Below are 14309 nucleotides of genomic sequence, written 5' to 3'. Positions count from 1 at the left end.
AATATCTGAAATATGAGTGACTCAAGACCCCAGAGCTATTCTGGAATCTCATGGGTTGTCCTCTGAGGGATTTTGAGCTGCTCTTAGGAGGTTCTACTGCTGTCGTATCAAATGTATTCACAGCACTCCACCACCTTGCCAATGCACCTTGGTGGTTCTCCACATGGACAGAGCTGGCCACCTTCATCCTGGATGTGTGGCCAGCTTGCACTCTCTGCTAGGGCGGAACTGCACGCAGAGCTGCTGTGTGTAGCAAGGCCATCCAACAGACAACTGGAGATCAGCCCAGGCTAATGGCCCTCTGATGCCCCAGCTTCTTGGAGGGTTTTGGTAGCCCACACTGAGCTCAGAGACACCATTATCAGTGCCCAAATGTGCCAGTCTTTGACCAGCTGTGGAGAACTTGTAGTGGCACCTTCTAAAATAAATTAATCCCATGCTCATGAGCCTTATCAGTTCCTTCCCAGCTAAAACCAGTCAAGTGGCTGGACTGGGGACGTGCAGGTCAGCTCTTCAGAGAAGGTCTTGGGGCAGGAGAGTCAGAGAAAGGCCCCTGGACTAACAGAGCTGCTTCTGGTTGGAGGAACTTTTTCTTGTGGGCTGCTAGGGTCTGACGTGAATACTTTTTACAGCACCTGTAGGCTGTGGGGTTGTGCTTCCTCTGCTCTGGTTTGGGGTCCTCGGCTGGGTCTAAGCTTCCTAAAGGGGAACAAGAGCCCTGCGCTTGGACGGCCGGGGGGTGCTTGGGTTTGGGGGAATGCTGACCCTGCATCCCCCTTGTACTGGTTCTCCTTGGATTTCTTTTCTCAGACAGCTGTTGATCCCCTCTACTTTTCCTCTGCCATCAAGGCACATCGAGGACCGTGGCCTGCTGGCCCGTTTGACAGCCCAGGTACTACCGCAAGTTGACTCTGAATCGGGCCCTTTCCCCAAGCATGTTTGTAGCACCACAGACAAAATCTGGAGTTTGCTGAATCCAGCTGCCCTTGAAACTCTGATGAAAGAGGACCTGCAGAGGCCTTTTTGTGAGCTTTTCTAGCATGAGAAGGTTGCTCCACTTGTCTGACTGCCAGCTTAGTGAAGACCACTTCTTTTTTCCTGCTCTTTGGCCACCCAGTGCAAGGAAAATCAGTCACCCTCCACTCTTTTGAAGCAGCCTCTTTTATCCACACAGCTTGTTCTTCACTGACACGCCGAACCCTTCCTGCTCTTGTTTATAGTACAACCCCTCCAACAGATTGAAGGGTCTCTTTTTTGCCTTCTGTCCTTCTTGGCTGGATTCCTCTCCACAGCTCCAGTCCAGAGCAATGGTCTGCACAGCACATGGCCTCCACTTCGGTGCCAGGCTGCTGCCGTGCTCACAGGGCTGCTGCAAAGCTGAGCCGACTCTTGATCTTTTATGCGATGCAGCCCAGGTGTGGGGGGCAGTTCATTGGCACCCAGAACAAAGATTTAAAAGAGGAAAAAAACCCCGCATCCTGCATTGAGATGCAAGCAGTGTTTCTAAAGCTTCTGTGTTGCCAGCATTTGACACAACATGAGCTGTGATCCAGCTGGGGTGAGGGCGCTAGCAATGTGGACTCTACAATGTCTTATAATATGCTTAAGATCAGGGCAGAGCACATCCCTCTGCTCTGCACAACTGGGTTTTTTGTTCAGATGCTGAACAGAACTTTATCTTGGTGAAACACGGCTGAACCAGCAGAAGAGTGCGGTGTTAGAAGGAAGGCTTGTGTGCTCACACAGAGAAATTAACTGCCTAAGCTTTATTTCCTTAGGAAACCAGGCTAAACCAACCAAAGTTGCATTTTCAGTTCTATTCTGGAGCTTAAATTTGTTTTCAAGCTCAGAACAAGCAGGTAATCCTATGGCCTTAGTATTGATGTGAAGCCAACTTTTGAGATCGTGTTTGTTAAAGCTGGCCACAGTTCTCTGCCCTTGCTCTTCCTGGTGCATGAGAGACCCAGAGAAATGGAGAAATCCTTTAAGCAGGAGCATCACAGGTCAGTGGTGTTAAATAATTAACCACCAATGTAATATTAATGGTCCTTTGCCCTTGCAAGGGAGCAGCACCTCTCCTTGGAGGATCTCAAAGCATACTCCAGACGAAAAGGAGTTGGCAGAGCATCTCTGAACTTCTGTGGGATGTGAAGTCTGACAATGCCAAGGGGGTCTTCAAGAGACAGACCCAGGGCTGTGGCATGCCCAAGACTTTCCTAAAAGCCCTGAGCTTACCGTGGGTTCCAACACAACCGTTTGCCTTCCTTGCTGTGATTTAGACGGGAGGAGCATAAGGCCATTGCTTTAATTAGGAACATGGACTCCGCACAGGACTCTCTTCTGCCTAAGTCTTCACTCAACGAAGTGATGCAGGAAGGTTGCTCTCACCCTAGAAACCTCTGTGAAGGTGGTGTGTGGAAAGTGAGCCAGAATCTGGCCTTGGCAAACAGCATACTTAAGCACATGCTTAACTTCAAGTGTGTGCTCAAGCTTGTAAAACCTCCTCCTTCAACGGAGATGATTTTCCTTTATGTTAGGAGTCTCATCTGCTACAGAAGGAGGGAGTCATAAGGTGATTTGTTTGTGATATTTTGTATAGCAGCCTGATCTAGAAAACACTTGCTGAAAGCTGCAGTATTTTGCTACCAGCCTGTCTCAGTGACTTCCACTGGGCTCCTTGGGATAGCAATTATTCTGCAACAGGGAGTGCTCTTGAAGTGTCAGAGCAGCGTGCTTGCAAGGCACTGCTGCAGTCTGCCCAGGCGGTGCTGTATGTCTCTCATTATAAATAACAAGGGTCACAGGCAACAGGAATGCACGCGCCTTTATGTAGGGAAGTATTTCACCATTTTGAGCACAATAAAAATCGTGATAGCCAGATCCCGAGAAGCAGCTACAAAGGTTCTGTTTAGAAGAATGTGACTACAGAAAGCAGATGCTCATCAAGTTAAATAAGGAATTTAATTAGCCTGCATTTTATCTTGTTTTCAGCAATATGATAACAAATCGCATCTTAATAAAATAACATTAGGGAGCAGCACAATTCCAGTGCTTCAGGAAATGAGAAGCAGTATAAGTTATAGGCCTGTTCCCACCGAAGAAGTCATTCTCATTCAGAGATCTGACATGATGTTAAGATGGATAATGTTCTAGCAAAATGGTCCTCTGGCATTTAGAAAGATTTACAGCCACTTTCGGCTTTAAAAGGCTTAATATAGGGTGATGGGGGAGAAGGAAGTGGCATGAATAGCTCAAGGGACTGGTAGTGCAATTAATATTTTTTTTATTCCTATGGTGGCACAGGCATGCAGGATTCTTTACAGGTGAATAAAAAGAGTTGTCCTTTCCCCAGTAGGGCTATAACTAAACATAGTCATTGTACAACAAGCAGCAGGTGTGCCGTTTGTCATGTAGCTGAATATGTCCAAATTCAATTACAAACTCACATTTGATCTAGGAAATCAGTTTTGTGTAACATCGTGAGGATAGGTCTTGCCTCACCCTGAGAAAGGTTCGTGAAGGATCCACAGAAAGTTCACTCATGTCATGGTTTGAGGGCTGCAAAAGTTTGTCCAAGCTCAGCTGGAACTTCTGGGACTCGAGAAACTGGTGTTGTTTGGAATATTTCTGTCCAGTAAAAAGGATTACAAAACACAAGATTTACAACAATAAAATTTGATGAGATTTAGCTTCATGAGATAAGAATTAAGGAACTACTTGTCCCATTCAGCATGGTTGTCCACTGAATCCTTTCTTTTGTCTGTACCAGGGACCAGATCCGTGTTTTAGGTGATAGGTCATGGAATTATCAAATAGCTGTCCACTATAAAATGCACAGTTTGATCCTGGGTGACACCTTGAGGCAGTATATTTCACTTGCTGATCAGATGTTGTAACGACAATTATTGCTGGTTGTCTATTTGGCATTTTCCATCTTTCAGATTTGGTGGTTGCTCCATAGCTCTTCTATTAGGAAAGGAGAAATGTGCAACAGTTGTCTGACTGGATCTCTTGTCATGCGAGGATGCACACACATGCAGACAGTACACACATTGGGTTTATACACATATACGTATTTGTACATATACAAATATATATACTTACTGATAAAGTAATTTCTGGATTCATGATTTAATAAATTAATGTGAGATTATGCTGCTATTGCTGAGGACAGAAATGCCTCAGAAGTCATTGATGAGTTGGGAGTCTTGTGCCAGTAACTTCTTGGCCTTCATTTAGTTTAGGTTGATGAGGACTGAAAGCTGTTGCTCTCTGACAGCTGTTCACTGGTGTATGTGAAATGAGTTTATAATTCTTGATCCTGGTCCTAGAAAACAGATATCTGTGTTCCAAAACCTGCCTTTGTTGTTTAGACTCTCATTGACACTGTCTAGAGGTATGGTGATGAAGTTCTGCTCATCGCTATGGGCAGCCTTGAATCAGAGGGCAGTGAAGAAGTATGGATTGGGAGCGGGTCTCCTCTTTCAGTGGGCAACCAACTCCTTTTAAAATTATCTTACAGGAGCTAGATTTAAGATTGAGTATGGAAGGGTGAGTTTTTCCCTTCTCTCTATCAGTGGAAAAAATTTTGAAATGTATTGACCTGGAAAATCCAAGCTCAGAAGCAGTAGCTGGGTTTTCAGCAAGTCTCTTGTTTCTTTCCCTGTTGTCCATCTGGATTCACTGTAACACAGAGAAGTCAAGCGTTGCCTCTGAGGTTAAGTGAAGTTGGGAAATGGCCACCACTTCCATGCAATTTTGCCAGGATGGGTGGAGGTGCCCCATTCGCTGAGAATGTTGCTTGCTGGATGTGAGGGCTCAGGTCTGTAAGCAGTGGTGGGGATGATTTTTCTCATTTGCAGAGTTGCTTGGACCATAAGCTCTCCTGGAGTGAATTGTGAAGCAATGCACAAATCAAATCAAGATGCTGACTCTGACTGCATCATGGCACAATATCATGCTGACAGAATTTGAGGCTAAAAGCAGTGACATTCGTGTCTAGCGATGTCCAATACCTCATATGGTTGTGAAGTGACAACTGAGTCCTAGAGGACAAAGACTAAGCCCACTATGCCCTGCAAATATTTTCCAGTCCACAGACAAGTTAAAGACCAGGTCTTGAAAATAATTCGATGCAGTGCCTGAACTTGGTCTCTTAGCAGCATAACAGGTAGTTTCTTCTGAATTTGCACATGCTGTCAGGTTTTATTCATGGTCATGACACCATGCGGTATTAATGTTCCCTGTGGATGCAACCAACTTTTTTTATAGATTTTCCAGCCTTTCATTAATTACTTAATTGGTGCACAGTAATATAAGAAATGAAGTGTATTCCTGTAGGGCAGTCATACTTCAGACAGGCACCAAGCTATCTGCAAGCAGAATTAAAAACAAACGGGAGAAAGATTTTCAGTTGTCCCTCCTTCATCCCTGATTTCAGCAACAAAGCTGAGATAATGCCAGGTACTGATCCCACTACCTGGGATTCGTCCAGGTTAAAAACTCATTAGTGCTTATTTGAGGGAAGAGGGAGAGAGGGAGAGAACACAGCTTGTATAAATCAGATTAAAGTATTGACAACTCGTAAGCAATGCTCATTCCAGGAACAAGCTCACTATGTGATAACACCACTGCTATAAAAGAAGTGCATTTTGAATGCTTGCCACTTTGCAAATAACTGGTGGGTTGTGAGTTCCTGAGGCTTGGTTCCTAGAGGAGAAAACAGGATTCCTGGAAAAGTTAAATATTCTAGATTGATCTTATCCAAATGATTTAATAGATGAGGAACTTAACAGGCACTGGACCTTGCTTTGCCTGTAGTTGATGGTTCAGAACCATCTTGGATCAGAGTAGAATAGAAATTGTTACAGCTGACACAGACTAAATGAAAAAATGCAGGTCTTGACCCAGGCCTAGTGAGCAAAGAACTGCACTGCGTGCCGTGGTTAGCCTTGGCTTGCACACTCAGTGGGAAGGGCACAGTTAAATGTGAACCTGGAAGAACAGACTCCTGTCTCTCCCTCTCAGTGTGGTTGCTGGACGTCAGGGCCCTGAAATATTAATAGCCAGTGTGTGTTAAGAGTCCCCCTCTCTGCCTGATCCACAGACAATGTGCATCTGTCTCTGCTTTCAGCCACGGAGCTCAGCTCAAGCTGCGGACGCTGGTGCCTTTCGCTTGGGAGCCCTCAATGCACCCAGCAGCAGGTCAGCTTTGCCACTAGTCTTGAGTCTGGGCTTGGCAGATGGTTCCAGCTTCCTGACTGTCACCCTGACATCTTGCATCAGCACTAAAAACCCCTGCGTTCTTTTTATTTGATATATTAGTCTCTTTTTGCCACAAAGCTGAACATGAGCAAAGGGTTGGAGGCAAAGTGAGATGTCCGGAGGAGGGGTGGATAGCAGGGTGGTAGGAAGGAAAAGGGAGAGCTACAGTTGCAAGCAGAGAGATCTTCAGTGGCTCTACCTGTATCCCATCCCCTTTCCCCATCCCTCTTTCACACGCACACAGAGACACGCAGAGGGATTTGAGAAATAGCAGATGGGGAAAGAAAATAGATAAATAAAAGTGTCAGTAGGATGGATTGGTTTGCACTTGGTCTCCTCTCATCTCTCTGCATATGTCTGCTGGTATGTAAAGATCACACAACTAAGGGACTTAGCACTGACCCGGAAAATTTATACTGCTGAACATAAAAATGAATCAAAAAGAAAAATGTAGGAATGTGGTGGTGAGGGAAGAGAACAAAAGGAGATTAATTTTATTTGCTGTGTACGTCAGGATTTCATTGGGACAGCAATTTCGTGGGAGCACATATTGCCAGTGCCACCGCAGGAGCAGCTCTGCCTCAGCGAAAAGAGACTGGGTGGCAGTTTCCTGTGCTAAGTTCCCTCATGGTTTTGATCCTTGTCTGCCTAAATATGGACTCCCCAAAGGGCATCAGGGACGGACAGGGGTGAGCAGAGACCCAACACATGATGGCTTCAGACAGAAGAGACACCATCTCCTCCTGCAAGCTCTCCTGATCACACACATCCAAACCACACTGGGGGGGGCAGAGGAGGATGTATTTCAGGATACTCTGGGCCAGCTCTCCTGTGATTTATCAATTTTCCAGCAAGCTGATGTGTCCAGAGGAAACTCTTCCCCTCTGTAGTGCCACCATGTAACTGAAAAAGCAGCATCCCAAGGAAGAGATTGTTGGTCTGCCCACTCTCACTTTTGCCTGGATGACCAGGACTCCAGCCATGGGCTTCATTTAGTGTATGTCAGCAGCAGCTTCTCATCATCATGATGTACGGAAGCACCGTCACTCCTGCAGTCCTGCCAGCTTGTGATCTTTCCCTGGGTCTCATCAGACCCAGGCCCATGCCCAGAGCTGCCATGAGTACTACAACACCATGCCCTGCAGGCAGAAAAAGCTGGTCCTGTGCTGGGCTAAACCCACCTTGCCCCATGCACCCTCCTGTGCGGGAAGCCTGGGCAGAGACCCACAACATGGCCACTGTGCTGGGGTAGGGTGGTGGCTGGGAGCAGGGGAAACAATGGCCACCAGCTCCTCTGGCAGGGCCACAGTAGGCTTGAATGCCCATCCCTGCTCCTCTGGGGTAGGTGGGGAGGATCTGGGGCACCATGCTGCTGGATCTCCTGGCCTCCATGCCGGGCATGGGAGCCTTACCCAGCGCAGTTTCAAGGGTGGGAAGATGTTCAAATTTGGCCTGTGTCTTTTGCATGGAAACCTTTCTTTTTAGAATACGCTGGAAACTTTTTTCCTAAGGCACTGTCTACCCTCCAGGGCATCCTTTCCTCCTTCTCATTGCTAGTTTCTACGCAAATGCAGGATCTTTGGTGCTTAGTCACTCTACCGTTCCTGCTGTTTATTGCCTCCGACAGGCGTAATTCTCTGCTCAGGAGACCTTTGCAAGTTGCTGTGGAGGAGCCATGAGTTGTTGTCATCCCGTTTCCAGGGGGCAATAAACAGCAGCAGTCAAACTTCCATGGAACAAAGATTGTGTGATTATTCAGTCGTAAAGAGAGGGAAGAAAAACAGATATATGTTGCGCGTGTGCTTATTTGCACATCACAAAAGGATGTTCGAATCGCTCGCAGAAGAGAGTCTTGCTATGAGGTCAAATAAATCCCCAAGCAGTGCTTTGCTGCTGACTTGAATGAAGGAATTCTCCTGCCTGTGCCTCGGTTTCCCTATGCAAATCAGAGGGCTTGTAGCTCTTCCCACCTAACTTAAGTGCTTTGATGGCCAGGAGTTTATTCATGCCCTCACAAGTCAGGTCAGGAAGGCAGAGATGTGAGTTTGGGGGTGACACAGGGAGGGAAGTGTTTCCTGGGCTTCATGGCTTGTGTTTTCGTCATCTTCTTGAGTGAGAGAAAGTGTTTGGGAGGACGATCCAGAGAAACCGCATGAGTCTTAAGGTGGAAAGGGCTAGTATTAGATCACCACAGTCACCTGCATCTGACCTGAGGGCTAAAAAATCATCACCAGAAAGAGCTAAAGCCTGTTAGGAAGGAAAAGCCCCTTCTACAGCAGGGAATTGCTGCCTACATCCAGACACTGGCTGAGAAGCAAGTGATTTTGAGGGTTTCCTTTTGCGGGCTGTGAGACTGAATACTTCAGTCTAGTAGGACCAAGTCATTAAGAGTTGCATGACCCCAAGGACCAGAGGGGATCTCCCGCTCATCAGCAGCGAGGTTTCAGCCCACTGGGAAACCCAGGTGCTCAGCACCATTGTGGAGGTGTTTGGCACCTGGCAACATCCATCCCTAAAATGGTCCCCCTGCCATAAAATGTAATTACAAAGCCCTTTAACTACATAAACTTCTAAATCAATTAATTATCTTGACAAGAAAATGTATATGGTTTTGAAATCTCCCTTTAATTAACATAAAGTCCATTAGGAAGTGGTAGATCTAGGCCATCGCTTGGTCTTAATAGTCTCTCACTTTACATGCTGCTGAGGCCCTGGGAGAGTGTGTCAATGTGATGCTCAAGCTCCTGTTCAAACGCTGTGACTGGCCACATGCAAGGCCCAGACCTCCCTTTCAGAACAAGGTTTCCATTCTGATGTACTACTGGGGGACCCTGCTTAGAAGTGCAGTGCTGAAGAATCAACTCCTGTTTCCACTGGTGTAAATCCATTAACTTTCCCCACTCACTGCTTTTCTATTTCTCTGCTTTCATCGCTGGCAACACTCCATCTCTGACAGCCCTGCCTTTAAAGCCGCACTTACCCTCTTATCTCTGTCTTATTTCTTCCTGATGGAGCCCTCAGTTCTTTCATCAACAGACACTGCACTTGTCCTCTGTGCAAAGGTGTGGGGAGAAGTCAGCAAGGAGAGTGATATCTGCCAGTGAAATCTTTGTGCACTTATTAGTGACAGTTGTGAACTTTCCTGTATTTCTGATGTGCATTGGAGCATGTTCAGGGCAAGAGAGAGAGAGGCAACAGAGTGTCTTAACAGGCTGTGGGTTAGCCCAGTGTTTTGTACCTGACATTTCCAGGCAGATCTGGAAACCTACTGACTGTCCCTGCTGTGAAAATGACGTGGAGCTGGTGTATGTGGTGGGTGCTTCTTCAGCACAGGGAGAAATTAGGATGTCCTCCTACAATATTCTTCACTGGATGCCTTTCTCTGATCTCCAGTGTCCTCTCCCTTCTCAAGACCTACTGTATGCAATGAGTGTCACTTAGGAGACACCTGAAGTAGTCTTCTCCTCATGTCTGGACCTTGGCCTCTACCAACATGGAAAACCATCTACTACTGATAAAACTAAGAAGATTATCTGGCTTGTAGCTGACTTCCCTGCCTGCGTTGTATTTATGCAGCATGTGTATATTTGCCTACTAGTCCAGAAACAAGTTGCTGTAGCTGAGGAAGTTATCTGGGCAGCCTAAGATGTTAAATCCTAAGATGTGGATTTGTACGAATTTGGGGAAACAGTCTCAAATGTTCAAGAGGTCTATTATACTGAAGCAGAGTTGTAGCTCAAGAGGGATCTCAGCTCAGCACAGGATTCACAGGATTCATCTCAACATCATGGCAGAGTGTCACCACACGTGACCCTTTTGTGCCCTGAATGGGTCCTCCTGAGGACAGATATTCAGTCTTCCCGTACAAAGTTGCTCCTGTTTTCTTAAGCTAAGTATGGCAGTGTCATGCCACAGTATAATGACGATGGTCTGAAGGGGACTGTCGTCAGCTTTACCATGTCTGATTGTGAATCCTGGTAGCTAAGCAAACGCCTGATGACATGCTGGATCCTCCCAGTTCACCTTGATTTGGAGAGCACGGCGTATCTCTCAGGATCAGCCCTTGTTTAAACAACATTGTTTTCTCTGTAAATCCCATGTCAGCCAAGTAAGAGCTAGTTCTAGGACTGCTGCGTGTCGCTAAAATAACATACATCAGAGAATGCAATTAGAGACTTGAAACAAATTGAATTTGACTCAGGAGAGTAGTGGAAATATCCAAGGCACTTGTGATTATATACTTTCTCTCTTTTTTTTTTTTTTATGTCTAAATTCCAGGTCCTTTTAGGTTTGGGATTTCATGACAATTACTACATTCCTGTATAGTTAAAACCACTCAGCATTTGGCTAAATGCCTTCTGAAGATATCCTGAAATGCACCATCTATTGCAGCTGCTCTATTCAAGTCACAGTTCTGACTAGTCACCCAAGGGGACGAGGAATTCCTTCAGTAGGAGTTAGTGTAGGACTTGTTACCAGGAAGCTCTGTGTTGTCTAGTCCTGAAGAGAAGTGCTGTGGCTTTGCAGGTTTGAATTTGAAATCCAAATCCTAAAGGAGCACAGGAGGGGTCTGTCCTAATCAGCAATTTTATCGTCTCTCTCATGTGCTCCTGCACATTGACTGGCCTCAAGACTTCTTGTAGAGAAATCTCATAAAAAACAAAAGACATGGATTTTTTTCCTAAACCCAAGGAAAAAGATGTGTGGTTGTAATTCTTTGCTTGGTGTCCTGTTGTGGGACGTGACTGATTTTTCAAAAAAGAACAATTCCTGCTCTTCCCTTAGCAGAGAGCAGGCTGCCATGGAAGTAGAAAAATTTGCTCTGCATCAACTCAGAGTCAGACCATGATCCTTGCAGGAAGAGAGCAAGTGAAAGTTCAGTCCCTGCTTGGGGAGAAAGCAATAGCACAGGGACTCCCAGCACACAGAGTGCCGTGCTTTTTGCTGCAGCCCAAGGCAGCAGAGATACCAAGACACAGCACTCCAGAAATTATTTCTGATCTCCTTTGAGAAGATCATTCCAATCAATACATGGATTATTTCTGAATGCTTGGAGGATGCATAACCCCAACCTGCTGAGCCCAGCTTCCAACCAGCAGCATCCTTTGCATCGGCACATTTGCAACTGCCCAGAAAGAAAGAAAGACCAAAGAAAATGTGACAGACCTCCCTCCAGCCCCCAGCTGTGTCTGCCCACAAGCTTTGTCAACTGAGTTATGGTAATTACATCACTTGAGATTTATTTTAAATCTCCATCCGGGAAAAAGAACTGGGAAGTCTGGCTGTGACAAGCAATCAGAGGGTACTCAGCTGATGAGCAGCTCCCCATCACTGAGAGAGCAGTAGGAACCTTCGATGGATTGGATTTAAGTAATGGTTTGCAGAGGGATGGGGCCCACGCCACGGCAATCAAAGCTCCTCTGTACCATTAAGGTTCTGTAAGTGGAGCAGGAGGCGCAGTGCGGCTATTGACCGAGTAGGTGGGCATGAAAATGGGTTTAGGTAACTATTTACTTCCTGAGAGATGGAAAACACAAAGGGATGTTTCTCTGGCAGCTTTCTGGCTCTCTGATGCTGACTGTCCACATCAGCATTTATATTGTCTGTCTCTCACATATTTGTGCACAATGGCCAGTATGCTGTGTTCAAGCTGTTTGCCTGCAATCCACGCAGAGCTTTCCTGCTTGCACTTGCCCTCTCACTATCTCTGCCATTTTTTAAATCTCTGACCTAAAAACATTAAAAAAAAAAGATTTCTGATATGATTTTATATCAGACCGCCACACAGACAGATCAAGTATCACTGCAGCTCTAGCCGCCCTCTTTCTTCCTTCCCCCGCCGCCTCTGCACTGAGCGATGGCTTGTACAGAGAGGTGAAGAAGAGGCACATAAAGAGCAATAATTTTTTCCTCCTTGTTGAGGTGGTAGCTAAGGGCCAATGGGCCCACACTCCACTCTAGATGACCAGAGTTAGAGTATCTGCCATGAGACTGACCTGCAGCCTGACACATGAATCCATCGTGGCACAGGATCTATAACAAACAGGCCTGGAGGTCTGCGCTGAGGTGCTTGGGCATCTCCCCTTCTAATTTCTCAGTCAGTAGTTCAGACGTAGCCCATCAACAGGAACCTGTTCTCCACTCTCAGCTGATGGATCTATATGTTTTTCTTCCTCTTCCTGTACCTGAGGAGGGCAGGGGTAGTGCGTGCCAGAGCTGATGCCTCCTGTGTGTTTCCTTCCCATGCTGACCTCATGACTATTAGTGGGCTCAAGACATGCAGCATCAGAACTCCCAGAGACAGGCCCTTCTGCAAAAGGAGAAGGTGTTGCCTATCATCTTCTCCCTCCACATTGCTGTGGAGCAAAGTTAGGAAGGCTGCACTGGCCTCCTGATAGTCCCCTGCTCTCACTGGGATCTCACCAAAGTGTCTTGGGCCAGCTCTTTCCAGTGTGAGCACTTGAAGCAAAGCCCCTTGATCCGTATCAAGGGACCTGAATGCAGCATCCAAGTGTGAAAACATTGGCCGCTGTCCCATTTACCAAAAGAGGAATAACAGTACCCACTCACCTCTGGGAAGCATATGGAGCACCTCCGATTTATTATTTGTTTTATTTGTTTTGTCACATTTATCAGCCATTCAACTCACTGGGCACACAGCCCATACATTAAAACCTAGAGTGTAATACAAAGACCGCCTTTACCCTGAGCATATCCTTTCTGTAAAACCAGGCACGGGCAGGAGGGAAGGATGAAGGATGCTTTACACAAGCAAAAGATGACAACAATATATTTTTCTCCAGTTCTCTTATTGGAACTATTCTAAAAATGTTGGCGACATCAAGACAAGAAGATGAGGGTAATAAAAAGCGGGGGGGTGGAAAGCCATCCTGGAGCATGGGCACAGAGACTCAGCCTGTAGCCAGCTTGTCTCATGCTCAGGAAGTCCCTAAAATGCTCTTTCCATTATTATTTCTCTAATGACCCCATTAGACACATGTGAAATTCTAAGAAACCTTGAATATGTTATAGACACACTGGCAAATCTGCCCAGCTTTTGTGAGAAATGGCAGGCTGCAGTGATGAACGTTTTAGCTCTAAAGCATCCCAATGTGTAATTTATTTGCTGGAAATTAATTGCGTGCGCTGGTTTCATTTTCCTGTAGCAAATAAACAGTTTTGCTCCCTTTTTAATTAGGTAACAACATAGATTCCTCTGCTGATCATGGCACAGTGGTTTATGCATGCCACGCCTTATTCTAAGGGAGACCTTTTCAAATCGTTATCTGGGGCCCAGCACAACTTTTGCGTGACATTAGGTTGTCTGTCAGCTCTAACTCCGGGGTCACTGCTGATGAAGACCTCATGCACAAGACCAGCTAGAGAACACAGCCCAGGCGTTGGTGCATGCTGTATCGTACTGAAGCAGGAGTCTGAGAAAACCCTGTGGAGAAACCAAATTGAGGAGCCTGAATATTCAATGGTGTTGACCTGATGTCAGACCCAGGCCAAGCTCTCTGCCACCAAAAGGTGTGTCCCACCTGGTGGGTGTTCACTGGTCCCTTGGCTGATGTTAGCCAGACTGCATAGACTAGAAGACTTCAGATTGTGTGTATCATTAATTATTTTTGTCCACATCAAACCCAGCACCTTTGTCAGCTGTTCCAGCTGGGGTGGCAAAGACAGAGTCCCAGTGGAGAGATAACTTTCCCCTTGTATTCGGAGGCTGGATGGGGCTGCATGGACACACATAGCAGGACAACTTGGAGAAAGCCATCTCTGCTGATATTTGCAGAGAAAAGCTAATGGACTCCAGCAGCCACTGCTTCAAATTTTCAAACAATCTGAAGAGAGTAGAAACTGTCGGCCTTGGCTGCCACTGGTTACTTGCAGCAAATCTCTAATTAAGCGATAGTGTTCAGTCATATTTACCCTTCATTGGGCTACAAGGAACCCATATTTCTACTGAAATATATACTGCTGAAACAAAACAAATCTATCAGCGAGCAAACGCTGCTGGAGTGAAATGAAAAAATATTGATTAT

Source organism: Opisthocomus hoazin, chromosome 9 (assembly GCF_030867145.1).
Source record: "Opisthocomus hoazin isolate bOpiHoa1 chromosome 9, bOpiHoa1.hap1, whole genome shotgun sequence".
NCBI lineage: Eukaryota > Metazoa > Chordata > Aves > Opisthocomiformes > Opisthocomidae > Opisthocomus > Opisthocomus hoazin.
The sequence above is the reverse complement of the archived record's forward strand: the minus strand, read 5'-3'. Positions refer to the sequence as shown.